The sequence below is a fragment of the Macaca nemestrina genome, chromosome 10 (genome assembly GCF_043159975.1).
Source record: "Macaca nemestrina isolate mMacNem1 chromosome 10, mMacNem.hap1, whole genome shotgun sequence".
NCBI lineage: Eukaryota > Metazoa > Chordata > Mammalia > Primates > Cercopithecidae > Macaca > Macaca nemestrina.
Window position 1 is genome coordinate 61,290,917 of NC_092134.1, and position 27,189 is coordinate 61,318,105.

General features: G+C 38.4%; 1 long non-coding RNA gene across 2 annotated transcripts in view; it reads left to right on the forward strand.

Moving 5' to 3' along the window:
• Positions 1-5,702: 5,702 nt before the first annotated feature.
• LOC139356543 (uncharacterized) overlaps positions 5,703-27,189 on the forward strand; it is a 43,601-nt gene continuing 22,114 nt past the window's right edge. The window contains exons 1-3 of one of the 2 annotated variants that reach the window (XR_011608544.1): positions 5,703-5,823; positions 7,374-7,517; positions 11,099-11,215. This is a non-coding gene — a long non-coding RNA (uncharacterized lncRNA). Of the gene's footprint in view, positions 5,824-7,373; positions 7,518-11,098; positions 11,216-27,189 lie in introns of those variants that run through there. The other variant, XR_011608545.1, reaches the window with a different exon arrangement.

Below are 27,189 nucleotides of genomic sequence, written 5' to 3' on the forward strand. Positions count from 1 at the left end.
ATCAGGAAACCCTGCTGCTGACAGTACTATATTTCAAAGGTATTTTAAAACTGACTTCACAGTCCCTTCCTGGCTCCCAGATACTCCGTGGCTCATATATTAAAGCAAGGGTAGGTAGATGCTGAGCGAATCCTTTTGTATATATACACATTTCTGCTTTCCAGATTCTTCCTAGAGTATAAACATCAAGTTTAAACTTTTTTTTTTCTTGACTTTTTTTTTCCTTATACCTCCTTCCTCCCAAACACTGTAGCTTTGCTGGATAATACTGAACAGCTGCAACGTGCTACCCAGTGGGATTGCTGAAAATTTTGGCAATTGCTAAAATGACTCTGTGTAGACACATATTCACACATGTAGAGATAGAAAAATTGTTTAAGAACCAGGGGACCCATCTGAATGAAAGATGCCGGCTAAGTGCTAAACATTATTATTTCATCTGAAAGAAGAACGAGGCTGAGAAAAAAAATTTTTGGTAAGGCTAAAAATGCCTCAGAAGTATTATGTTAATTATTATCACAAAAGTTCATCAAGAGCCTCCAAACTCAGCAAACTTGACCAGAAATCTATTTCCCTTCTGACAGTCTTTCAGCCTGAACAAGCATTCTTGCTCCTAATTACTTCAATTAAAAGTGCTTTATAATAAAATGTTGTCATTTCTCTCCCTCAGACCTTAGAACTAGGGAGATAATTGTCAAATTGTTCTTTCATAGTCCCAAATGGGATTTTGTTTCCAGCACAATGAGCTGTTTCATTCTACTTTCTACTTATAAAGAAAATAAGTAGCCTTTCTAAATTACTCAGGGAAGGTTTGCCTTTTTGTATGTTTGCTTGTTAAATAGTATGAGAAACTGAGTAGAAACAGTTAATACACAGATTCTCCTTTTGCTTACAGTCCTTTATCACCAGGGGCTGTCAAATACACACAAACTCATGTATCTAATATACGTCATCAGGATAAGGAAATCAGACTATCAATAGAACCAGTGTCCCCACTCTCTGAAATGGACTGCTTCCTTGTTTCAACCACATCTGTACCATGAGTTAATGTTCAACAGTCAGAAAACATTTTTTTTCTCTTAAAGAGGGACTCCAGTAACTAAAGTGTGCCTCAGATTCCTCACAGGGGACGTGGAATTATAGCTGGTAATGACAACCACTGACTGGCAAAGTTGACTTGGTCAATTACCCTCTGCTGAACTAGAGTCTATACGACACATTTCACAAACATAGATTGCCTGAGAGTGACAGGAAAAGAGACATACTTGTACTTGCCAACTTAATAGGACATGGTTCTCATTTGAGCACATTGGAATTGTACTCTATTTTTCATCATTTCCTCCCATTAAAACAATAACACAAATCTTTACTGGCCATTTAGGCTCATTTACAAAACAATAGCTACTGCTAGAGTTATAGATCACTATTTCTTTCCTCTGTCTACATTGAAACAACTCTGCTCAATGTAAAATCTCCTACCCACAGTTCATATGGAATAAATCATTATAGAACAGCAATCATGGCATCACCTAGAGTCAGAACATTAATTACCTAATATCTTATCAAAAGAACCTAGTGTTATTTAACCTAAGATATTTGATAAAGTTTAAAATTTTTCCCCAGTGTGTTTGAACTCTGGCTGGGATAGAGGTATGTTATGTAGAAATTAGCATTGAATAACAAAGAAATTCACAACACACAGAAAACTCTAATAAACCACCTCCTCAGATTCAAATGACTTCCCTTCTATGCTGGTCTTTGAGAAGAAATGTGGGACAATTAAAAAAAAAAACAAAAAGGTGAATTTTGGCATCAGACCTGAGTGGGTTCAATCTGCATGTTATTTAAACTCTCTATACCTTGTCTTCCTCACTTGTAAAGGGAGGCCTTAGCTCACCTGACTGTTGTAGGAATTAAATGCCCACAGGATAAAGCGCTCTACAGATAATAGGTGTCAATATACATGGCCTCGCTTGGAGTAATCGAATTTTACATAAAAGTTTAGTAAAATTATTATATAGGGAAAACGTGTCCTCAGCACTCCCAAGCCCACATTTCTACATGGTTTTCCTATTTTGTTAACCTCATCTTAAACTTGCAGATTCCCAGTGATAGTGTCCCATTTTCTCTTATTAAAGTGTATCCAACAGACTGAGGCATTAGGAACGTGATATGATGCCTTTCCCAGAAGCATTTGCATTTTTACAGAGAGATGTTTGAAAAATTATTTGACCCAAGAGGAAAAATTACGCATGTATAATTCAAAGGAAAGTATCTACAGACTTTTCCATCATCTCTGACTGCACAGAGATGCCTGTGTAACCAAGCCATTTCCCCTTTTTCCTGCTAAGTAAAGCCTAATTTGCATAGAAAGGGAATGGGCTCAGTCACAGGCAATGAGTAACCATTTATCTAAACCAGTTAGGCCGATCCTATTCCCATTCACCAATTAAAGTTCTAAGAGTAGACATATGATGCAGTTTCGACAAATAAAATGTAAGGAGAAGTCTCCTAGTGATTTGGGGGAAAAATATCTCCCCTAGAAATGAGGGAGAAGGTATTTTGTTCCTTTCACCTTTTGTTTTGTTTTTTGTTTAAAACATTGTTGTGTAAAGACATTAGCTTAAAGCTTTGACAGCCATTTTGTCACCATTAGAGAAATACTGCCACCATAGAGACAATAGCAGTCAGAAACAGTAGGAGCCTAGTTGTTAGTGATACCACTGACCTGCTATACTGACTCTAGAATTTCTTACATATTATGTGATATTAGTTAAGTCATGAATATATTTTTAGTCAGGTATCCTGTTATTTGTAGCCAAGCATTTACTAATTTATAGACACTATCTCCTTTGACTATCCTTAAGCCTCAGGAGAAATCACAAAGGCAAAAAGATACCTTATGAGATTAAGAGCAAAAATAGTATCTTTCATAGAATGAAAGAGGCTAGGAGTATAAGCTCTAGATGTAACAGGATACATTCCTATCTTTAAGGTGGGCCAAATTGATCTCAATTCTTACTTTACTGCAGCATCTCTCTGAGGGCAGGAACCTAGTCTTCACATCACTAGCACATAGTAGGCAATCGACAAACATTTGTTGAATGACTACATGATAATTGTGGAGTGACTCATCTAATTTTGTTGTAGCTTTCTAAAGTTTTGTGTTGTGGGGACCTATGGACCTCTCTGCAACAATTGATTTGGAAATGAAGCCAGAAAACAAGAATGGCTTTCTATGCTTCATCTTTCTGTTGCAAATGGCTCTATAATGCAGACCTATCACATAAATCCTTCCCTCCCCAGTGGTATATACAAAGCTGTGATTTTCTTCTGATTCTCTATTTTTAAAAAGTCTAAGACCATTCGTGTGTTTGTGTTTCTTTGTGTTGACTGTAGGTTTTGATGTTGTTGCCAGTTCCCTTCTCATACTGTCAAATTTTGTTTTATGTTCCCTTATTCTTTCAACCATTTCAGGGGCGAAAATGCTAATTACCATGGGCTTAATAGCAGTTCTGAACTGCACCAGAATACCAGGTTCTTGCAAATACCTGTCACTGCAGAAGTTTTCAATTACCATAATTCCATTTCTAATTCAAATTACCATAATTGCCCTCCATTAATGCAACTTTCTTAAAGCTGAAACATCAAAGAAGAAGCTGGCACTCACATTAGTTTAGTTGACTACTTGCAAAAATAAACAGCATCTGTCCATTTTGCAAACAGGATGATGTTAGCCTGAAAAAATATATGTATCAGTGTTCTGAGTTTATAATACCTATCATATTATATTATAACTATTCTGTCAACATATGTAAAAACCGAAAACCATTCATATATCTTCCTCTTTCTTCTATTCTGGATAAGGGGTAAGAACTGTTCCTCTGATTGCTTCAGTATTCACCACAACATAATTCAGCCTATCTACTCCTTAACTAACCTAGTTCTTACAAATCCATCTATTTGCATAAAAAGCAGTTTTGTTGCCCTGCAATCAACAATATCACGTCTAATGATCCTTGTTTTTCTGAGCAAGTCATGCTTGCTTTTCTCACTTACTGGTGTGAAACAAGACCACTTCCCAGAATTAGCTGGGAGTTAGTTACAGAATTAGTTCTGTAGCAATGCAGAACTCTTTGTGGAAGACAGAAAACAGAGAATAATCTAATTTGTCGGAAGATTCTAAAGAGTTCAGAAAGAGAGTTCACCTAATTACCTACGTCCAATCAACAGACAGATCCAGCAGATGAAGTCACAAGTTACTGCTAAACCCCAGAGGCATCTCTCACTTCGTGTGCTCCTAAATATCTAAGCATGTATTTAGGTTATTATTGCATTTTGCTCCTCAGCATTGGGTAGAAAATGAACCCCATTGGTACCAAAGACTTTATGATACCAGATTTCCATCAGTGAGAAGCAGTCTAAGGATAATTGGAAATGACCTGCCAACAAATAAAAAACAAAGCTGCCAATGAATTTGTGGGATAGCACATAGTTAGACATTCATATTTTTGAGGGACTACACCAAAATTAACTGTTACTCCTGGCCTAACTTTTATAATTTTTTTCTGGCTAAAAAGCAACAAAGTTTATGGATACATGAGAGTAGTAACGGAATTAATTAAAATAGACATATCATTACTATTCATTTAGCTAAAACTTAGAATATGAGTAGGAGATATGCAAATAGAAGACCAATTCCAGCACTTGGCTTGAGTCTACACAGTCTTGGAGTGATATTTCTCTGATCAGGTGTGGAGAAGTTCAAGTTGCAACTTGTAGGCCTAAATCTCAGATTCATTATCTGTTATTTGCAGATAGTACCCCATGAGTTGCTGATGAGATCACAGATCAAAAAGTATTTTGGATTTGGTTGCACACCTGAAGTTTTCTCTCTACCAGACTGAGAATTGTTTAAAAACCAGGACCACCCAGAATAGTATATGGCAAATGGAAGATATTCAATGAATATCTGTTGAATGAGTGAATGAATCAGTGAATGAATAGAGGGAATAAATAAATTATCAATGCTTTTACAATGTGGCAATATCTACTATATCGGATTCTTTGGCCTATCACATTAAGAGTAGAATTTATAAACAGTCAAGGTTTCAAACAAGTAAAATATCTCTGAGGGATCAATATTACAAAAGTTATTCACTTTCAACTTTGCGAGCTAAAATACATCTAAGAATGTATTGAGCTTCTTTAACTGTATTTATACATATAAAATGTGCCAGAGTCTGTGCTAGTTTCTTACACATATATAATCTCATTCATTGTCTTTCTCTCTCACATCTGTTATTCTCAGTATGTATTTCCTTTTAACTCACCCCTTTTCCTTCACTTTTATTTATCTTTTCTTTAACTAAAATCAATTAACAATAATTTTTTAGTATTTTTCACATTTATTGAATAAAATTTTAAGTTTACAATGTTAAATTTTTAAAGTAGACAGTTGCAATATTTTAAGTGATTTTTTCCTCAGGAAAAATCTGAATATGGTTAGTTTCACTTTTTCAGGAAATCAGAGACATTGAATTTAATTTTAAAAATTGAAAAATGTCCTCCTGATTTGGAAGGTAAACAGTACTACTGTAGCTCAGATTCTCAGAACCCTCTGATGTTGCAGGCAGCCTCCTGAATCATCTCTCCCCCATTGGTTACTCCCCAGGCCACATTCTGATGTCATCCACCAGCAACACATTAATGTTCAGGCAGCAAGGCAAAAACACTAACACGACTCAAGAGCTCTTAAGTCTAGTCTGATCTCAACCACTTTCCAGCCATATGAATTTAGGAAAATTGCCTAGGAAGAGAGAAGTATATTTGAATTGTTTTAAAAATAAAATAAAGATAGAAATAAATAACTGCTCTACTAAATTCAGGGGATTGTTACAAAGCTCAAATGAATTAAAGTATTTTGTTGTGTGTAAAACATTATACACATATCAGGTGTTATTCAACTTTAAGATGTATTACCTTTAAGTGGCGTAGCACAGCAGTGAAAAGCACAGACATGGAGTCAGACTGCTACCTATTAGCTGTATGATCTTGACCACATAACACTTGTGCCTCAGTTTCTCTTCTGTAAGATAATTGTAATGATGGACTTATCATAAGGACTAAGTGAGATAAATATTATATAAAGCACTTCAAATAATTCATGACCCAGAGTGTCGTATTTGTTATTATTACCATTATTATATTATTCTCTGGCTGAAAATTCTATTGCGATTTCCCTGCTTGGCATTCACGGCTGTCCATAATCTTCCTTTTCCTCCACTTTCTTTCTACTCCGAAACACAGACTAGCTCTGCTCTGGCTAGACCAGTCTTCCCAGTGCCCTGCATTTAATCCTGAATCCGTACTTACTCACTTAGCATCATTTATCTGAAATGCTCTTTTCTCTGTGATCTTTCCATTAATCAAATTCATGTTCCAGTCCACCTCCCCAACCGCTTGAGCCATGCCTTGCACCGTCTCTGAATTACAATGGCAGCTTTAATGCAGACTGCTCACCCAGAATTTTAATCATATACTTCCTGGTACTGCTGCTGATACTGTTCAACAGCATCTTCCCCTTCTCCTAAGAAATGTTCCCTCAAACATGGTAGCTCTAAAGTCTGAGGCCCACTTCCTTGGCCATCTGACTCTCACAGCTGGTTAGTCCCTCCTTGAAGTATTTCACACTTGATGCAGAAGAAAAGCCCTCTCCTCTCTGGCATTGAGCTGTATTAGTGTGAGCCCGGAGCTTCTAACATCCATGGCCCCAACTTTATGGAAAAGCTAGTATGAGAAAATAAAGGAAGCACAGAGAGAGGCAAAGATGAGAGATGTGAAGTGGAAATGTGGATGCTCTACTTCCTGGTTCAAAATGTCCCTGAAGCTAGTTCTACCCCTTGTTCTAAGTCCTTGGCTATTGAGTTATATATGTCAATAAAGTCCCCTCTTGTGCTTTTCACTTGTTTAACTGTTAATAGGGTGGCATGGATACTGGAAAATGTATCTTTTTCTTATTGACAGGCCTCTGTCCCACAGCCAGGCTATTTTCAGCTTTAATTATATGACTTGTCCTTGTTCATTATCCATATACCATTGAAGAGCAACAAAAGTAAGTGATTCATTGCTGACACATGGCATTTCTTGAGCAGCCATTAATTAGCAAAATAGCACTTGAACATAAATTGTTAAGGAGTGTCAGCAAATAAAACTGTAATCAGAATTTTTCTCCCTTCTTATGTATGCACCTTTGTGAATTGCACTAGGCAGTTTCCAACTTTAATTTAGAGCTTATCAAGGAAACCAAGTATTACATTAATCTTTAAGAACTGAGTCTAAGTGTGCTTGACCCTCTCTATTCTCTCTTTCAGAAACAAGAGATGATCCAAGACACACACATGCATCTTCTCTGCCCTGCTGAGAGCTTTGGATCCTCGCATGGAAGGACCACATAGTTGAGCTTGGTCTCATTTTTAAGGCCACTGAGCAAATGCTATGGACCAGGCCCAGTGCAGGTAAAAGGAAATATAAGAGTAAATAATAAAATTTATGCCTGAATTCCCATTGTAAGCTTATCTCCCCACATCCATATATTTCAGACTTCACCGATTTGGTGTTTCAACTTCCATCTGCTAGTATCTGTATCTCTGAGCTTGAATAATTCTTCCAGAAAACCACTCCTCCAGACAATGGCAGGCCAGAAGTCACAGGGAATTAACACCTCCCTGTGCCTCTTCAGCCTCATATACCTTGCGTTCTACAGCCCTCAAGCAATGATTAATCGGAGTGGGTATGGAAACACTCTAATTTCCTTGACACTGGAGAGGCAGAATGCTGAGACACAGGAGTGGCTCAGTATTACCAACTTAGTAATGGACAATTTACTGGCCTCCTCTCCCTCGAACTATTTCTACATCCCTGTCAGTATTTTCTGTAATTTCTCCCCTTGAAAAAGGAAAAGAAATTACTTGCATTCCAATTTTTGCTTCACTATCTGCTTTCAGGGCAACCCAAACTAAGACCATTTGCCCTTAAAGAACTTATACTGCAATGGGGAAGGCCAGCTTGCAAATAACATTCTTTTAATAAAGAAATGAGGACTGTGGAAACACAGAAAAATAGATGCCTCTATTTCTCATGACTCTAAGAGCAACCACAGAGAGTCCTACCACAGGATTCACAGTAAATGAAAATTGTATAACAGGGTCTTCAGCAAGGCATGCTGTAGGTCGTATCTTTCATGACCACTGCTATTGATACCTAGCTCCCTTATGCCATACTGGTCTCCTTTCCCTGTGACCTGGTTAGGGCCTTATTAACTCTGTCTCCTAATAATCTTTTAAGTGGCAGACTTTCCAATGAAATCACTGAAATAATAATTATTTAGTGATATTCTAATATGATACTTCCTTAGGATACAATGTCCTAAATATCGGATCTAACATAGCTAGTTTAGCAAAGGACTTTAATCTCCTTCTTTACTTTTCAAACCAAGACACTTTTATCCTAACTCACTAAATTCTAGCTGCATTTTCAAATGGGACCTAGTTTTTCACATTGTGTCTCAGACTGGGCTCTCTGGGACGCTGCCTCTGAGATGGAATTTCACGCACAGGGTGTGCTTTTGGGAAGAAGGAAGTAGGATTGAGTAGAAGAAGCAGTCACACTGCAAAGAAAGTCAATGCCAGAGGAAGATGTGAGGCAAGGATTGTCAGTTGGCTTGTGTTTGGCCAAAATGGCCAAGCCTAGATAAGTCATTGGATATGGGCTGCCCAGGAATGTGGGCTTCGGTGAGCAGGTGGTTCTCTGCTGCTGCGACAATGCCTCCAAGGTGTCTTCTGAGACCACTCCCACCAAACCAACTGGAGCAACAAGCCCTTCCTTGAAATGGAACCTAGCTGGTGCATCCATGACTATTCATGATACACTGGGATCTGCCTAATTTCTCAGCCTCATGTTCATCTTCCCGGGGGCTTAACAGTTATAGGTTAGAAAGTTGTATACTGTCAGTGACTCCCCAGAGTTGCTCCCCTTCTCCTCCCCTTAAACTCCCAAGGCTTTTGCCAGATGTCCTAGCTCCACATACATTTTTTGGTAGCCCATAAGCTGGCTATTATCAGCTGAACTAAAGTATAAGATTAGAACTTAATGCCATAAATAACCAAATTTAGGGTTAAGGTTAGCGTCAAGCTGGGATATGGAATCAGGTGGCCCAGAAGACTCAGGCCTATCAGGTTTAGGTCATCTAAGACCATCAGGTTATTTGAGTATTCAATGAACCTATCGAATTCCTGGCATTTATCTGTGTCCTGGAGCCAAATCCCTCTACCACATGTGGAGAGTCTCTGTATGACTGAACCAGTATGGCTTGAAAGAAAGCTCCTTTGAGGTGACCATAGGTTTAAGCATGTCCCTCTGTCGCCCTCCTAATGCCCTACTCTAAGTGCTGCTATTATCTGAAGGGCAGCAGGGTAGGAGGGCACCCACACTGCGTAGCCCTGGGATGTGAATTTAGCTTGTCCAGATACCTAAATATATCTGGGGGCTATGAAAAGCATAATTTGCACCAAGTCTCTGCACTCCCAGTTGTGTTCATTTTGGTTGAATTACTGCTTTCTAAAGATTCCCTGTGTTCCATTGAGAGGCCCTTGCTTTAAGCAAAGATTCAGACAGAAAGAAGCAAAAAGAAAGAATCTATGTATTTAACAACACACTTTGAAATTTTAAATGATCTAAACAAAATAGGCTATCGTTAAAACTAATTATGTTTTTGGTTTAGAAAGGAACTTTGCCTCTAATTCAAAATGAAAAATAACATATGCATTTATTATTTTGCAGGGTACCCACCCTGTACCATTTCAAATTCATGTTTTTTTTTCAGTCTGTTCTGTCTTTACCAAAACAGTCAAACAAAACAAACATAAAGATAACAGCACAATAACAAAGGGACATGAATAATTGGAATGTCTCTTCAGTCAGAAGCATTTTTGCTTCTACTAAAGGATTACACTATGATAAATATTATTACCTTCAAGATCAATGGAATGAAGGATCTGCCAAATCGAATCCAATGCCAGGAAAATCTATATTGTATTTACAGATTTCAGATGGAAAGATCCAGCATTCATAGCACAAAGCATTCGTATTCTCTTTTCTCCACTCACCCCTCAATCTCCTTCCAGAACCAAAACTATTTGCACTACTTATTGGCAGAAAGCTTCTTGTTCTTAGAGCTGATCCTGTAATCACCAAACAGAATACTTTGAGGATTGTACATCAGCCATCCTTGAAACCAAGACTCAAAGCAGCCACTCACTCTGTGTCTACTGCTTCATTCCTTTCATGCTGTTCTCCCTGGAAGAGCTAAGTTATTATTGAAATATAATCATCCCACCTATATTTCGAGCAGATGACCTGAGTAGATCAAATGGATTTGTAAACATTTATTGGCTGTTTTGGTAAAGCGGTATAATGTAATCATGCACTTCGAACTCTGCCTTCATTAGCCATGCAAAATTCCCCAGGTCAGTATTTACATTTCAGCAGCTAATTTATTAGGCTTCTAGATGCTGTGATTCAATCAGCTTCACAGAATCCACTCTGGTATGGCTATGCTGACACAGAAATGATGGAGGGCAAATAGATTCAAATTAATCAGACTGCAGTCACACTAACACATCACTTTACCCTTCATTTACTTCTGCATTTGGATACATCCCATGCAGCTTTATTTGCATCCAGAAGACCCAGAATATGCCTTCTAATGAATTTAGCAGCCGAAATGAATCACGGCTATTCAGAGGAAAGTATGAGGGATCTTGTTAAGGACTTAGCTTTCATCAATTTTCAGATTGATATAACCCTGCCATATCTGCGAGGGGGTCAATGACCCAGCTAATGATTTAATAAATGGAAACAAGGCTTTCACTCTGGTAGAATGACTGGGTCCTGATCACAAATATGTCTTGGAGAGGTAAGTACAGCCAGGAGAAAGAGAGGTCATTTTCATTTCAAGGGTACCATTCTTCACCTGATCCCAAAGGGACTAGCAAGCAGCAATTTTCAGAAATCTTTATTCCTTTATCTTCTCCCTCAGAGGAAGTAGAAGGGATGTCCACAGAAGATAAATAACTATGACAACAGCAAACACACCACAGTGATCAGGTTGGACCCAGCGGGAGCTTCTCTCATGCTACACTTTGCTGACCTTCTAGTAAACATTTATTAATGGTAACAAAAGCTTAAACTAGACAAGCTGTTGGCTTTTCGTTAAGTGTTCAGAGTACTAAAGTTATAACAAGAATCTAGGAATAAGACAGTTCATATTAGTGGCCAAAACAGGAATATAAAGTGAAATAATAACTGCAATCTGAGAGGTAATGAGGGGGCATAGTATTAAGTAACGTTTGAATAATTATTATGTGGTATAAATTGTGCATTTTCTCATTCAATCCTCACAACAAGCTTTACACAGTATTATTTTTGCCCCTATTTTATAAATGTAGGGACTGAGGCACAAGGAGCTTCAGCAGTCTGCCAAGGGTCATAGAGTCTAAATGATATAATTAGACTTTAACCCTGAGAATCTAACTTTAAAGATAGATTTCCTAACCATTATTTAAAGTAAGATCTACCCATTGGTACATCTGATGAATCTTTAATATCTCTGAGAAAAAAAAACATTGTAAAGGGTCAGTAAATATAAGCTCATTCATATCTTTACTACCTATAGAAATCTCTGCGTGTCCAGATATTTTCCTGGGATTTCTGAAACATTGTACCCTTTCAGAACATATCTTGTTAAAGACTTATCACTGGTGTTAATATTAGAATCAACATAAAAATCAAAATGAGAGCTACTGAATGGTTTTCAAAAAATGTAAAGAGCCTTTGAATTGTCATCTTGAGCCTGAACTCTAGATTTCCATTCTTATCTTAAAATATGATAATGTGGATTTTTCCACTGAAACATTTGTTTCACTAGATTTAAGTCGACAAAAATATTAACCTAAAAAACAGAGTCTGAGTCTGTATCTACATGAAGCCATTAAATTTCTTTGCCAATTATCACTAAAAATTCCACATGCTAATAAGAGAGATATGAAAGCTGGTATTCATCAGATTTTCTTGATATATAGCTGAGTCAAAGCATAACAAGATGAAATCAACTGACAGGTTATGTATTTAAGGAAAAAAAATTCAAACTATACATAGTCAATCCTTACCTGCTAGTCACCATATCAAATTCCAAGAATAAAACCTGAGTCTTTATACCTAAAGATTCTCAGTGTGAGATGCTGCTGTCACAGTTACCCTCTGCAATATAACAAGTATTCTAAAAATTAATGGTATGGCTATGCTGACATAGAAATGATAGAGGGCAAATAGATTCAAATTAGTCAGACTTCAGTCACAGTAGCACACCACTTTACCCTCCATCTGCTACTGAATTTGGATATATACAAATGGAATTTTTAGGGCGATTGGCAAAAAAAATTTAATGGTTTAAAGCAACAATGATTTTTTTTTTTTTTTTTGACGGAGTCATGCTCTGTCACCCAGGCTGGAGTGCAGTGGCGTGATCTGGCTCACTGCAACCTCCACCTCCCGGGTTCAAGCGATTCTCCTGCCTCAGCCTCCTGAGCAGCTGGGATTACAGGGGCCCACCACCATGCCCAGCTAATTTTTGTAGTTTTAGTAGAGACAGGGTTTCACCATGTTGGCCAGGTTGGTCTTGAACTCCTGGCCTCAGGTGATCCAAAGTGCTACCTCCCAAAGTGCTAGAATTACAGACGTGAGCCACCAAGCTCAGCCAGTGATTTCTTCTTTCTTACAATTCTGTGGGTTTTGACTCAGCAGTTCCTCTGCTGATTTTGCCTGGGCTTATTTATGCATCAGCAAGGCAGTCAGCTGGCTGGGAGGTGCAAGATGGCCTCACTCACATGTCTGGCAGTTGATTCTAGCTGTTGGCTGGGGCCTCTGCATGGTCTCTGATCTTCCAGTGACTAGACAGTCTTCTGTACAAGAGGATCTCAGGAAAACATACCGAGAGAGGCGGTAAAAGGTATCTGGCCTTTTGAAGCCTAGACTATGGGACACAACATAACTTTTACCAAATTCTACTGGTCAAAGCAAAACAAATCTGGCCCAAATTTAAAGAAATAAAACAAAAGATTCCACCTCTAAATTACAGAAACAGCAAAGTTACATTGCCAAAGAGCATGTATTTTGGATGAGAAGAAATTGTGGCCATAAACAATTACCACAACCACAAAAAAATATTTAAAAAGTCATCCAGATTGACTGCATCAATGTCAACATTTCAAAGTCCTAGTTGTGATATTACACTACAGTTTTGCAAGATTTGACCATTGGGGGAAACAGGGTAAAAACTACACGAGCTCTCTCTGCATTATATCTTATAACTTCATGTAAGTCTGCAATTATTTCAAAATTAAAAGTTTAATTTTTAAACAGTCAACCAGAAAGAATCTCATTATAAAAAGTAATGTAGGCTGAGCACAGTGGCTCACGTCTATAATTCTAGCACTTTGGAAGGCTGAGGCAGGAGGATAGCTTGAGCGCAGGAGTATGAGACAAGCCTGGGCAACACAGTGAGACTTCATCTCTGTAAAAATAAAAATAAAATAAAATAAAAGATAAAGTATTGTGAATAAAAACAGAATTCATTATCATGACATTTTATCAATTCATGGTGAGGCCATATGTAAAATAACATATGCAGTACGTCCCAACCATTTATTCCATGAGTGTTTTTTGACTGTCTACAAACAGCCCAATGCTCTTTTAGGCATTTGGTAAAACCCCTTCATCATGGAGCCTTACCTTCTAGTATTTAACTGAAATCTGTAACAAACCACAAAAAGGAATGAAAGTGAAGGTCCTGGAGCTGACAATAAAATGGTCAATTAGGTTAGGTGCAGTGGCTCACACCTCTAATCCCAGCATTTTGTGGGGCTGAGGCAGGAGGATTGCTTGAAGCCAAGAGTTCAAGACTACCCTGGGCAACATATCGAGACCCTGTCTCTACAAAAAAAATCAAAACATAGCCAGTACACACCTGTAGTCCCAGCTACTCAGGAGACTGAGGTAGGAGAATCTCTTGATCCCAGGAGGTCGAGGCTGCAGTGAGCCAAGATCAAAGCACAGAACTTCAACCCTGGAAGACAGAGCAAAACCCCGTCTTAAAAAAAAAAAAAAAAAGTCAGTGAGAAAATGCTACTACGAGGTAAGGAGGGACTAAACATATCCATAACCTCCATTCTAGAACTTTAAAGCCTTCCAGGAAACATCATCTGCTTCTAAAATTATGAGGTGACTCTCTAGACTAGTGCTCTTTCTCTATCTCCTGACTGCTATTATCAGAAGCATAGGTGGAACTATTGAAGACTGAGCTTCTTAGTTCTCCTCTCCACTGCCCCTTACCCACCTGCCAGACACTATCTGTTCAAATTGGACAAGGATGATGTAGTACATACTATTAATTGTATTTACCTGGTGTCCATTTATCTTTTTCTTTTGAGAAAACCACCTCTTCCTTACTCTTTGTACCTGTGGGTTGATAGAGAACAATCCTAACTCAGGTATGAAGATGGGCATGTGATCCAGTAGTAAGCTAATCAGTATATTTGGTAATAGACAGATAATCTAATTGGTCAATAGGGTTAGGCCCAGGAGTTTTGTTAGCACTCTTTTCTGCTGTGCTCTTAAGTGAACAAGATGTGAGCTAGAAGTTATTGACTGTATTTTGCCAATGGTAATGGCAACTTAGCCTGAAAGCGACAGGAGCACAAAGGAAAATCAGGCAGGGAGGTGAGGAGAGACTAGGTCTTGGTGACAACGTTTGAGACTCTGTAGTCACCAATATCCCAGATCTTTCCTCAGGCTTTTGTGTTACATAAGCAAATAAAATTCTATTTTGGCTTAAGCTAGATTGAGCTGGGCTCTTCTTTATTCATGAGTGAAAGTGCTCTAACTAGTACAAAAAAAGGAGGATGCAAAGGACCTGGGAGTACCTTGGGGAAGCAAGATGGAGGACTGGACAGAACAACAACGACCAATTTTTGAGAAAAGGAATGAAAACTGAATTGTTGTGTGCTTACTTTTTTGCCATCTTTGGCATCTGAGCTAAAAAGCTATCTTAGCCTTCATAGGTAGAGGCAGTAGCACTGGTTTCAGAATTTGATAAAGATACTCAGGATGAAATGATCTCCATAACTGAGGAAGAAACAATCTAATTGCCCAAACTTGACATAATTGTTAAAGATTTTCTTTTAGTAATACCAAAATAAAAGAGAAGCCTCTTTGTGTTTACAATGGATAAAGGAAATAAATAATAGCACATGATTACCCAAAATATCAGACAAGATGATGTTCTGGGCACAAATATTTAAGGTCCAAATGCTGGATTAGAGAAACAAATATTCCACTGAGCATATTAGTCAGACAGAGTTCTCCAGAGAAATAGAACCAATAGAACCATCATATATATATATATATATGATATATATATATATATATGATATATATATATATATATATATATATATATATATATATATATGAAAAGATTTATTTTAAGGAATCAACTCACATGATTATGGAGGCTGACAAGACCAAAATCTGCAGGGTGAGCCATCACCTGGAGACCCAGTGGAGACCCAGTGAGATGCCAAAGCAGCAGTTCAAGTCCAAAAGCCATCTGCTGGCAGAATGCCTTCTTGCTCAGGGGAAGTCAATCTTTTGTTCTGTTCAGCCCTTCAACTGATGGGATGAGGCCCAACCACATTACAGAGGGCAATCTGCTTTACTCAAATTCCACTGATTTAAATGTTAATCTCATACAAAAACACCCTCACAGAAACATCCAGAATAATGTTTGACCACATATCTGGGACCTGCAGTCCAGCCACGTTGACATATAAAATTAACCATCACACTGAGTATAGAAACAAGTCTTAGCAAATTTCTTCATGTCAGCAACTGAATTTTTTCTGTCTTACAAAATCCAGATCTACAGGAAAATATCCTACCAGCATGCCATCATTGACTTCCAAATCTGAAAGACACAGAAAGCAGAGTTGAATATAATAGAAATAGCATTGTCCCAAAAGTGAGGGGACCTGAGTTCTAGTTGCAGGTTTGGTGCTAACTTAACCAAGTCATGTCATCAAGCTGGATTTCAGCTTCCTCATCTCTAAGGTGAGGAGGGGGAGGGTAGCACTAGTGACCTCTATGGTACCTTCTAACTCAAACATTCAATTATGAGGTGGTTTTAATCTCCTTTCTCATCTAGGACCACCAATCTCACTCCTTCCTAGGATCTCTACAGTCTATATTTGTAACACTTGCTTCAAATGCCAAATTGGATATTGTTCTCTTTTCCAGTTCCAACCTTTATGCTATTTAAATAAAAGTAGGACATGTGCTGCTGAGAATGGCAATAACAGGGGTCCGTGGGTGTTGGCAGCAGCCTAGCCAAGGTGACACTGCACTGCTAGAGACAGCCCACACTAAAGGATTTTCTCAGCTATATCAGGTGAACATTTTGCTTTTCCAATGGAAAATAATTTATATCTGAAAGACAGAACTTGTGACAAAAACATCTCCTAGTCTGTCCTTCAGAGCTGGTATGTTCTTAAGAAATTTCTCCTCTGAGAGAAAAGATATTTCATGATAATCAAGAAAGATTTTACAGCAATAATGTCAACAAGATGGTGGAATAGGAAGTATCCCCTTATATTCCCCCACAGCAATAACAGTTTCACAGCCATCCATGAACAAAAGTACCTTCGTGTTAGGATTCATGTAGGAAGCTGTGAAACTCTGGTGGAACCTGAGACTGAGGAGGACCACTTTGAAAGGGCAGACCCATGCCCAGGTGGCAGACTCACCAACTGTGTGAGTTCCTGGCTCCAGACCTAGAAAAAAGCCTCATTCTCTTGTGGACTCAGCTGCAACCTTATTTGGCCTTGGTCTGGCCACCAGAACCATCCGCCAGGAACCCAGACGCAGTCATGCCTACTAATGTTTTGCATGTCATACCTGCCAACCTCAATCCCGGCTAGGACCCTGAAGTGGTCCTGTACTTAAGCTCCAGCCCATCTCAGCTACAGTCTGAGACCAATCCTCCCTATATAGGGACTAGAAAAGATATGCAACCATCTGTGTCCCTGCAGGCAGGCCTGCTGGCTACAGTCCCATAGCAGATCCAAAAGAGCCTATAATTCAGCTTAAGCCCTCTCAGCTACCATTTGGAAGCAGTCCTGCCCATCCAGGGAACCACCAAGAGATATGCTCATCAGTAACTCCAGAGGCAGGCCTGCAGACCTCAGCCTTGGCTATGGCCCCTTACTCAGCCCTGTAACTCAGTCCCCAGCCCCTCTCAGTCATAGTCCAGGGCCAATCCTGCTTGCCCAGGGACTCACCTAGTGACCCAGTGACACCCCTTGCAGAAACCAAGAAAGCTACATTGTCAGTGCACCTGGTGTCATCTGTGGACCTTCATCCTAGCACCAGTCTTACTGACCAAGGCCCCAGAGGCAGTCTAGCTCACCCAAGGACCAGACAGGAATTATGCCAAATTCAGTCTCTGATAACAGGCCCACCAACCACAGACTCCACTGCAAACCCAACAGCAGCCACATGACCCAGCTCCAATCCCACTCAACCACAATCCCAGAGGCAATCCCATCATCCCAGGGACCCAACAGAAGGTCTTTACCTGCCAAAACAGTCTGTAAAACTGGAAAAGACATTTGCTCCTTCAAATACAGATACCAATGCAAGGCCACACGGATCATAAAGAACCAGTCAAACACGACACCACAAAAGGAAACTAATAAAGCTGTAGTAACTGACCCCAAAAAAATAGAGATCTACAAATGAGCTGAAAAATAATTTAAATAAGCATCTTAAAGAGCTCAATGAGATGCAAGAGAGGACAGATAGACAACTAAACAAAATTAGCCAACAATGAATGAACAAAAAGAAAAGTTTAACAAAGAACTAGAAACCATGAAAACAAACCAAACAGAAATTCTGAAGCTGAAGAACACAATGACAGAAGTGAAAATTTTAGTAAAGAGCTTGAACAGCAGAATTGATCTGAAGAAGAAAGAGTTAAGAACTCAAAAACAGGTAATTTGGAATTAGCCAATTAGAGGAACAAAAAGAAAAAAGAATGAAAAGGAGTAAAAAAGTTTAGGGATCTATGACACCATCAAGCTTACAAATATATGAATTTTGGGAGTTCCAGCAGGAAAAGGAAGAAAACACAGAAAGCTTATTTAAACAAATAATGACTGAACACTTCACAACTCTTGGGAGGAATCTAAACATCCAGATTCGTGACACTCAAAGGACTCAAAGCAATATTAATGCAAAGAAGAATACTGCAAGACAAATTATAGTCAAATTGTCAAAAGTCAAAGACAAAAAGAAAATGTTGAATGCAGCAGGAGAAAAGAGATTTATCACAAATAAGGAAACCATAGGCTATCAGCAGACTTCTCAGCAGAAACCTTCCAGACCAGGAGGAAGTTGGGATAATCAAAGTGCTATAAGAAAAAAACTTGCCAACCAATTCACAATTTAAGAATAATTTCTAATTTTCAATAAAGTATCAAGCAGCTCAGAAAAAGAAATTACTACAAGTACATGCTAAGGGCTCCTACTATCAAAACTTAATCTCCTTCTCACAGGGGAAATGGAGAGGTTGATAAATCTCAAAGCCATACACACACACAAACTTCAAGGAAGCCTTGGGGAGTAGAAGGCAGTGAGTTTCCATGGTAGAGAAGAGGAGTGTGTTAAAGAAGTTCTGAGGTTTGGAAACTGATAATACATATAAGTTGTGACTTTAAAAGAATCATTAACTATAGAGTATTTTTAGTATCCTTCTTCCAGCAATAGCCCCCTGTTTTGACTCTTAACCTCCTCCCCCATTCTTAGGACATGCATTTTGGATGGAACCAAGACTCCATGGGAAAGTACATGCCCCTAAACTACACCAAACATCATATTGCACTCTGTTAGCCTCAGAGAACTGTTTGCATGCAGTCTAAGTCTTGGGACTTCTCTGGGAGCTAAAGAATCGATGCTCTCTGCTTCTAAGGGACTTCAGCCTGAAAGGATGCTATAGTTGCTTTTGCTTCCACACAGGAAGACCTGTCTAAGAATGGAGACAACAAATAGGAAGCAGGTCCCAGAGACAAGAAGAAAGAAGCTAGATCCTGATTGTACTGTTTGAGTTTCTCCATCCACTTGTGTTTGAAAATGGAGCTCCTAACTATACTTTCTGGTTATGTGAGCCAATAAATTTCTTTTTTGCTTAAGTCTTTCAACCAAAGGTTTTGATAATGTGACTTTCTTTTATAGCTACAAATTTCCTTTAAAGGCAATTCCAGAAAAACTCAAAAACATTTTGAACCATGACATAGCCATAATCAAAATGAAATTTCCCAAAGTGATTACAGTGGAAAAGAAATTACTCATTCAGATGCATAGATTCTTACATATTTGCTAGTATATTCATCTTTTTTTATTTTAACTCATACTTTAACTATTCTAAGATCAGATACTCTGTGGCCAACTGCCACTGCTACTACTTGAGACCATCATTACAACAGTTACTACTGTTACTGCTTGAGACCATCATTACAGCAGTTACTACTGTTACTGCCTGAGGCCATCATTTACAAGACTGAATGAAGGGACAAACATAGAAATGATAACAAAAGACAAAAGAAACTTTTAAGGAAAGGGTCCAGGGGAAGAAGAAGACAGCTCCCTGCTTCTAGTGAGTAAAGGCAGCCCCTGAGCTTCTACAGCCCTTCATATTTATTGGGTAGAAAGAACAAGGAAGAGGAGGTAACTATTGGTCAGGTGCTTAATTGATCACAGGTTCATATTATTACTAACAGGCTTCATATGTGCCTGATCACAAGAGACATTTGTGCCTGGGTCATGACTGCCCTCAGCATTCCTTCTGGTGGCATACGCAGTTTGTCAGTTTGCCAACATTCTGCGTTTATGAGAAGAGTTTGCTGTTTACTCATATAGCCTCCAGTGGTATACTGAGTTGATCACGACCCTCAATCTTTCAGCCTCCAACAATATTCTTCTTGATGCAACCTGGGTCACATGCACAGCCTTATAAAAGGGTGGTTAGGCACTGTTACCAGAAGAAAAGGATAAAATGGGTACTAGACAGATAAAAGCAGCAGATATCCACTATAGTTACCTTTGAACAAGTGTAAAAATTGGAATATAGAAAAGCATTTTGATTTTTCAGAATTTATCAGATTTTGAAATTGTTAAAAAGAGGCTTGAACCTTATATGAAGGATTTTAACTAGAACCCATAGGCTATTACAGGATTCAGGTTGTCTATAAAATCCCTGATAATAAATGCAAAATTTATGTGCATAACCATATAGCGATTTGAAGGAAGTGAATATACAGCTTTTATTACACTCTCAGAGGAGTCCATAATGCAAGAAAGGGTTGGGAATCACTTCCTAGACTCGGAGGTGGTTTGATGTCTAATAAATTCGGCCTGGCACTGTGACTTACATCTGTAATCTCAGCAATTTGGGAGACTGAACCAGGAGGATCACTTAAGCCCAGGAGTTTAACACCAGCCTGTGCAACATAGTAAGACCCTGTCTCTACAAAAAATAAAATTAACCAGGCATGGTGGTACACGCCTGTAGTTCCAGCTACTCAGGAGGCTGGGCAGGAGAATGCTGCAGCCCAGAAGTTAGAGGTTGCAGTGAGCTCTGACTGTGCCACTGTACTTCAGCCTGGGGACAGAGTGAGACTGTCCCTTAAAAAAAAAATTCCAAGGGAAATAAATCCAATCTTTGAAATAACTAAAAATAAAACATGCACAATACACCACTAGGCCAAGTGGTTATCTCTAGAGATAAGAGTGAATTTTTCTTTATATCTTTTCTGCATTTTATCATTGTCTGTAATAAGTATGAATTATGTCAGTAATATAAAAGGTTAATTTAACTTAAAAATATCTACCTATATCCCTGGGTCTACCATAAAATTCCCAGTCCAAATATAGCAATTAAGTCATTTCAAGCCATATTTAAGGCAATGGGCACTACAAGAACATGAAGCATCAAAATTCAAAAGGCATAAAAACACACTCCAAGTAATCAGAAAATTTCATATTCTCTGAACTAAAATTTTGCAGTTCTCTCTTAAACACACTAATTGCCCAAACATTCAAGATATAAAAAGGGGAAAAGTAAGTAAAACGTGAACAACCACTCCTAAATCAACCCTGCTATCAAATTCTATTCTCATTCAAATGCTCCCCCAAGAGCTTTAAAACTTCAGTGGTGAATACTGCCCTCCAATAAAGTGCACCATTTTGTTCAGTGCCAAAAGATTAATAAAACTTGATCAACATAATTACTTAAAAGTAGTCTCCATTGAGTGAGTTAGGGTGTGAAAAGACTCATCTTTGTTAGTAATAATTATCTCTGGGCAAATTATTACCTAACTATGCTCTCCCTAAGACACCTTCTTCCAGAGGGCTTTTACAGAGAAACCGATAGCCTACTAGGGTTTATTTTTGGGTCACAATCCACTTGCCACAGTCTATGTCAACCTAAAATGTTTTCCTTCTTATTCTTCCTTTTTCCCAAATCTTCCTAAGATGTATTCATTTCTCTCTGCCAACTAAAAAGTAACACCAATAACAACAGGTAGCACTAATGGAGTACTTAGCATAATATTCAGCATATAAAAAGTATCTTTAGTCATCCATCATCTATTCATTGTTTTGTTTACTCAACAAATATTTACTGAGTATTCACCACTTGCCAAGCACCATACTAGGTTCTTAGCGTATATCAGAGGGGAAAGCAGATGCAGATCCCTGTTCACATAGACTTCTCATTGCATAGGAGAGGAGTGATAAAGAATAAATGGAATAAATAAGTAAATTATACAGTATGTAAGGAAGTGATAATAAAAAGTAAAGCAGGGTTAACAGACTGGGAGTACAAGGGGTGGGAAGGTGGGGAGTAGTGGCAGGTACGTGGTGCATTGTTAAATGGGGTCGTCAGCATGGGCTTCATTAAGAATCTATGATTTGAACAAATATTTGAAGATGAGGAAACTAAATAAGAAAATACATGAAGGAAAAGCATTTTAGACTGAGAAAATTGTTAGTGCAAGAGCCTAAACGACTTGTTCAAGGAACCCCAAGAAGGCTGCACAGATTGTGGCAGCATGAGAAAGGAAGAGGGCAAAAGGTAATGAGGCCAGAGAAGTAAGGAGAGTATGGATTATATACAGTCTTGTAGACCTTTGTAAAGGACTTTACTTTTCTGAGAGAAATGGAATCCAATGTACAGTGTTAAAAGAGTGATATGATCTGACCTACGTCTTTAAAGATCTCTCTGGCAAGCTCAAGCTTGCTGAGAGGAAAAAAACTGGAGAGGGCAATGCTGCAAACAGTGTAGGTAACAAACTCAGATGAGGATGGTAGCAGCGAATGTGGTGAGAAGTGGCTGTTCTTTTCGGGATTTTCTTTTCAACTAGAGCCATGTGGATGTAGTGTCTGAAAGAAAGAGGATGATGAAGATGACTTCGAGTGTTTTGACCTTGGAAACTGGATAGAGTTGCCATCGGTGAGATAGGGAAGGCCATGGGTAAAGGAGGTTTGAAAAGAAGGATCAAGATTTCCATTTTTGCACGTATTGATTTGGAGATATCTAATAGCCATCCAAATGGAGAGGTCTAATAGGCAGGTGGATATATGGGTCTGAAGTTTGGAAGAAAGGTCTATATTAAAGATACATATTTGGGAATTAGCATATGGATGGTATTTAAAACCAAGAAGCTGACTGATAAGAGAAGGCAGGAGAAGGGAGGAGATGGGAGGGGAGGAGAGAAAAGGAGAAGAGAAGCAGAGAAAAAGAAATGTTTAGAAAATGAAGCAGAGCAAGGTCTGAGCACTACAATGCTTCAATAGTAAAAGCCCAGAGAAGAGAAAGAACCAGTAAAGGATGAGAGATCTGAGAAAACAGAACTCAGGATAGGAGGTCTGTGAAGCATTTAATCCCATAAGTAGCCAGATACTTCATCATTTCCATTTTACAGATGAGATAACCGAGGCACGGCAAAGTTGTGCTGCTGAGGATCACATAGCTCTATAGCCTGGATTTCATTTAGATTTGTGTAATGCTGGAGTCCATACTCTAATCTAGAATGCTAAACTGCTACCTACCTAATCTTCAAGGCACATCTTTCCTCTAAAAATATTAGGTTTTTAATATACCTCTCAAATGTCCATTGTCAAACAGCCTATATACTTTAATGCTAAAATATTTGGATATCACTCGCCATTCTCCCATTGTTTCTTGCAGATTTTTTTCTCTTTCCACTCGCAATTTTTAAAAATGTGCCCTCACTTCTTCAAGGTACATTTGATTCTCCTATATAACTCTTTCCAGTCTTCCTTGTTATTATCATCTTTTGACCTTCATATCACTTCTCAAGATACATTGAGGACTTAGAAGATGAGTTAATTTGATATCTATGTGGATGACTATCCAACAGCCACTTTTCCACTGCTGGGAACTTACTCAGCCTAAGCACCCAAGATGCTAGTACTTTATTCTGTAAACACAACCTCTTGGATTTCCTTGTCCCTCATATAACCTTCTCCATAATTTCCACCAAATTTTTAAACAAATTTGGTATAAACATTTTGGATAAACTTTTTCAAGTCCTCCATATCCTGAACCCTCAATTTCCTTTCCTTTGGATACCTTCTTGACTTCACTTTTTTCTCCATTGAGCTGCAGCTTCCTAGACAACTCAACCTTGTAGAGATCCTGCAGTCCTACTGCTACTGTTCTCCTACACCTCAGCTGGTAAACGGTGCTTGGGGAATCACACAACTGCCCAGATTGCTACCAGCTATGGTTTCTACAATCAAATGTGCCTCCAGTATTGCTGAGCAATATTTTTTTTCATATTGTCTTTGCTTGGTTTTCTCTCCTGTTCCCTGAGCAGTTGTTTCAAGCCTTCATCACTCTAATCAATTCTCACCCACCCACTACCGCCACTACACACACTATCCCATTCCATATCACCAGAAAACCTTATCTCCCCTTTATTTCAAAGAGAAAATAGAGCCATCAGATACAAATTCCCTCTAGTTCCAAGTTCCTGACCCCCAAAGTTAATTCATTTGCATCTGTACTATTCCTCCTTCCTTTCTTTCTGTCCCAAAGGACTTCTGTACTTCTCTTGTCTAAGATTAATCCCTAGGCCCATATTCTGGATTCTATCACCTCTTACCTCTTCTCCAAGTCATGTTCTATTATTGATCCCATTTTTCTTCTGTGTTTTCAGGCTTTATCTTGCCCTTTGCTTTCTCCTGTAGCAAACAAGCTCCAATGTGATATAGTAAGCTAATTTATATGGACTTTTCTTCTGATGCTCTTTGGATCAGAAGTGCCTTATCTTGTATCTCTCCACTGGAATCCTACTGTTCTTAACAGACTTGGCTCAAAAATTCCCTTAGCTGGAGTATGTCACTCTATTTGAATTTCCATAGCATTTTTGGCACCATTCTTAGGTTGCTTACCACATACTGTACTATACTACAGTTTGTCCTTCCTTTGTTTGTATCTTTCTTTTTGTTAACAAACGCTTCCATGTAGCACTTACAGTGTTTCAGACGTTGTTCTAAATGCATTTTAAAATATTAACTCATTTAATAATATCAACAATTATTTGCTCATTTAAGTATTTGTATATACTTTGCTGTATTATATTACAAAGTCCTTGAAGGCAAAAATCATAATGATATCTCTTGGTCCCTTCAGTTATACTCTTCCAGACTGGGTAGGCATTAACATAATAGGCATTTGATATGTTTTCCAAGTGTACAAATGCATGGAAATGACTTGGACATCATACAGTCTTCCCACCAACATCAAAAATGCCATATCCTGACTAGTTCTGTAAAGTGAAAACAAATATAAAGTGAAAACATATCTTACACTGTCTTTTAGTTATGATTTATGGATGGAAAATATGTACAATCAGATTTAGTTTTCAAAATCTCTTAGAAAAGTACCAAGTTAAAGTCTATTATATTTTAGTAATTCTAGAATACCCAGTGTTCCAGTATTGGAAGAGATTTCTGTTTCATTTACTAAATGCCAAGTGAGGTAATTGGTTTGCATTTAGAGAGCATGTTCTAAGACAATTATATATCTTTACATCCTAGAAATCACTTTCAGCTGGTGAGATACACAATGAGAGACATGTGTAAACCGGCACTGAGCTATAGAACTACAGATCTGTACTTCCTAACCCTCAATCACTGACAGCATATGCTTAGCAAGGAAAATGGCAGGCAGGGAGAGTTGCCCAAATTACTGGTGCAACCATATCTCTTTGAATCTGAAGACATTAGCTTTAAGACACATGATTTTATATACTATTAAGAAAATTTTAAAGCTGTCAATTAAACTATGTCATGCCACCACTTGTAAGAATCCCAATTTTAGAAATGTTGACATGTGTTCTTAGAATCCATATGTACAGTATTAACATTTTTAACCAAACTGCAAGATTCTCAAGAACAAGAAACAATTCTGCATACCCTACAGAGATTTTCATATGGTAGACAATAAGGTTTGTTTAATTTAATCAAATGTAGATTAAAATCCAGTTAAAAGTTTCCCAGGGGTTAGAGACCCTCTCTCAATCTACGAAGAGTCATAATGAATCAGTAGCTTACTTAAATAAATTCAGAGGAAATTCCAATCAACCTGATAAGCAAATCCCTCCTTATTGGAAGATGAAAGTATTTTGATCCCCAAATGTAAATAAGTACAATCTCATTAAGCAAAATTCTTAAAACAATCTGGAATGGTAAGCAGGAAGTTCCCCAAGAATAGTAGTAGAGCAAAGAAGGTGAACAACTGACCATATTTGGTATGTTTACTCTTTATATAAGCTGTGCTGGCGTCAGGGAGCATTTCTGTCCCTCTCTTTGTATTTCTGCTCTGCTACAGGGATGTCTCCTGTCTATGCTTCCACCACTGTCCACTCCCTTACTAGCTCATTTCCATTCTTCACTCCCCCTACCCAGCGCCCCCCCCACCCCCACCCTGCCACACACACACACACACACACACACACGCACGCACACACACACATATACATAATTCCCCAGAACTCAACTAGGGAATGGATGCTACAGGACACTAGTCAGAGACCAAGGCAAATGCTGGATTCATTTCACAAGTGAACAGCATCACTGCAGTTAAATTAGAAATCCTAATTCATAACTTATGGCTGAGTGAGTCAGACTGGGTCTGCCATGAAGGTCAACAATTAGGTGAGAAGGAATGAATGGGAACTGGCTCTTGGGCTTCCAGGAATAAGTCTTATGCGCCAGCATTTATTAGACAGGCCCATCAGGCAACTACTCAGATGTTATTTTCTACTTAAAATTAGTTCTCAGTATCTGTTCTCCCTATTTTGGAAGTTCCAGGAAAGAGAGTGATAAATAACAGGATTTCAGCAATAAAATCCCACCTCAAACCCTTAAAGTGAGCCTCCTGTCTCCACCCACAACCACCACTACTGCTTTAGTGTTGCCCTATAGTTCTAACCATCTGGGTCTGTATCCATTTCGGTTTGGTCCCCACTCCACCTCCTTTCCCTGCCCATCCAATTGTTATGCATGGGAAAACTGGAAACAATTCCCTAGACTTATGATAACATGAAAACAGCCTTGACCTTTACACACAGAAAATAAGTGAAAAATCAGCTGCATCCATCAAAGTCATTAATGACCTTAAAAGAAACTTCATAAATGCAAGCATGGATGGAAGGAAGGAAGGAAGGAAGGAAGGAAGGAAGGAAGGAAGGAAGGAAGGAAGGAAGGAAGGAAGGAAGGAAGGACAGATAGAGATGAATTTGTGGTGAAACAAGGAATAAGATGAAGAAACTCTCAGTGGAAATATAGACATCTATAGAAAAATTAGAGAAATATTTGGAAAGTATGTCTTTGTCTTCAGTGGGTAAAGATTTATATCAAATATGATTCTTCTAAGTCTTAGATTTTCTTGCCAATTTTGTTATACATATCATTAACTTTATATTATCTGGT